A 2,453-nucleotide genomic window follows, 5' to 3' on the forward strand; every position below is an offset into this window, starting at 1 on the left:
TTCAAACCCTTTCATTAGTTTTCCTTTAATATTATATATATAAGGATGGCAAAAAAGGTGGGAACTTCAGCAAGAGCTCCACATGGTACATGCAATGATCATAATATATCCGTATTCAGTGAGTTGTGCATCAAGGATGTTGAGGTCGGACGTCGTCTTGGCCCTCACTTTAACAAAGAAAGATCGGCAAATTTGATAGAAAACTTTAGGAAAGAAACAGGAAATTCTTATAGTAAAGCGCAATTGAAAAATAAGTGAGATAGACTAAAAAAGGATTGGTAGTTGTGCAAAAAACTAATTGGGAAAGAAACTGGCCTAGAGTGGAATCCAAGCAAAGGAACAGTGGATGCCTTTGATGAATGGTGGAATAATAAGATTCAGGTATGTTCACTTTGCATCAGTTATGATGTTATTCTAGTTATAGTAATCATAAACTACATAATAACAACATTCTTTTTTATTTGTAGATAAATCCTGAATATGGAAGATTGCAGAAAGGCATCACTCCTGAGTTCGAAGAAAAGTTGGATAGGATGCTCTCAAACAGCGTTGCTACTGGTACAAATGCTTGGGCACCTACATTTGGTGCACTACTACCAAATAGTAGGGATGACTCAACAGGAAATGTTAATATACAAAATGAATCTATTGGATCAGATGATGAGGAGAGTGCACTACCGAATCTATGAGAAAAGGTGCTAAGAAAGGAAAAAGAAAAGAGCTGAAGGAAAAAGAAAATAGCTGACCAAGGTGAATTGAGAACAAGTAAGTTTGATAGAAAAAGGAAAAAGGTTGGCGATGTTGCAAAATTGTATGGTTAAATTGACCGCCTTATTGGTGGAGTAGAGGGTAAGAACACTATGAGGCAATTGGTGACAGGCACTAGTATTCCTGAAGTTGTGCAGGTTGTTGAACCGTTACCGGTTGTGAGCGTACAAGCCCGTTGTGGCTGTTTGCAACTCGTTTGTTTTTTAATCAAGAGAAGAGAGAGATGTTCTCTATCTTGAAAGATCCTAGTGTGCAACTTACTTGGCTGAATTATGAGTTCATCAACCAATGAGGGAGTTGTAGTTTTACAAAACATTCTGGATTTGTACACTCTTAGTCAGATTTTAGGATTATGTCGTAGAATTTGTTTGACACCTTCCTTGAATGTTATTTTGAATTATGAGTTAATTTTTAGATACTTTGTTTTCAATATTGGTACAACTGTTAATTGGCAAGGTGCTTGAATTTTGTTAAGGATTATTTGTTAACTTGCAGGTGCGCTTGAATATGGACATTCTAGATAATGATGAGGAAGAGTTTGACATATTAGCATGTGCTTGTACTCGAGCTATTGAAGCATATTATCTAAAATATGTGCATAAAACTCCATGTATGAATTTTTTCAAACAGGTAACATTTGGTTAATGAAAGTATTGCAAGCTAACTATAGTTTGAAAGGTTCAAGGAGGAAGTGATATTAGGAATGTTCTTGCATATGTTAGGACATAGTATAGAAGAAAAAAAAAAAAAAAAAGAATAGCTAAGAGCAATTTCAACACTCTTCGGAAATCGTTAGTAGATATTTTGGTGTTATGTTGGATATTGTATGTTAGATGGCAATAGATATTATCAAACTTATAGATTTGGAATTTAATACCACCCCATGGGGCATAAAGGTCAAAGACATCATCTCTCATATTTTTATAGGAGTGGCCAACCAACGGGGCATAAAGAGGTATTCAACCATAGACATTTTTCTCTTAGAAGCGTAATTGAGCGTACGTTTAGAGTATGAAAAAAAGGTGGGCAATTTTGAGGGATATGCTTGATTGTGTGTTCAATAAGCAAGTGAATATTGTCATTGCTACAATGGCTCTTCATAACTACAAAAGGAGGCATTCTGAATGTGATAGGCATTTTGATGACCCCGAAGACTATAGTGAAGAGAGCGATATTGATGATGATGAAGAGGAAGATCGAAATCACAACCAAGGAGGGATGGAAGCATTAAGAAATAGCATAATGATGAACGCATATTTTACTATTTATTTTCTCGCGAAAGCTACATTTTCTTGTGATATTTTGGACTTAGACGAAAGGAATTACATAGTGTTGTGCTTTTATAGTTATATTAATGAGGTGGAGGAAAATATGATGTTATAATTCCTTATTTTTAAATAAACCTAATGGTCTGTTATGATTTAAGTGTCTACCTATTTGGCTGTATAATATACTTGTGGCCTACATTCATTTTCTTTTGATTTTTGTGCAGTGCATGTCACTTGTTGGAATTGGAGAAGCCTTCAGCACATGTTTATTTCATAGATCACAAGTCTATGCAATACTGAACCGACAAGTAAAAGAAAAAAACAAAAAAAAAAAAAAAACAAAAGAAAGCTGCATATTTCCTCTCGCATTTTTCAGGGTTAGCCTTCATACGAAACCAGAATAAGAGAGACCTTAGT

General features: G+C 35.0%; 1 long non-coding RNA gene across 2 annotated transcripts; it reads left to right on the forward strand.

Moving 5' to 3' along the window:
* Nucleotides 1–239: 239 nt before the first annotated feature.
* Nucleotides 240–2,053, forward strand: LOC137726963 (uncharacterized). Of its 2 annotated transcripts, none has more exons than XR_011067709.2 (3): nucleotides 240–381; nucleotides 468–1,398; nucleotides 1,696–2,053. It is a non-coding gene; the product is annotated as an uncharacterized LOC137726963 (long non-coding RNA). The 2 variants fall into 2 exon arrangements; XR_015962799.1 differs by having other exon boundaries at nucleotides 1,902–2,053.
* The last annotated feature ends 400 nt before the right edge of the window (nucleotides 2,054–2,453 follow it).

This window comes from Pyrus communis, chromosome 5, assembly GCF_041283825.1.
Source record: "Pyrus communis isolate YQ-2024b chromosome 5, ASM4128382v1, whole genome shotgun sequence".
NCBI classification, from domain to species: Eukaryota; Viridiplantae; Streptophyta; class Magnoliopsida; order Rosales; family Rosaceae; genus Pyrus; species Pyrus communis.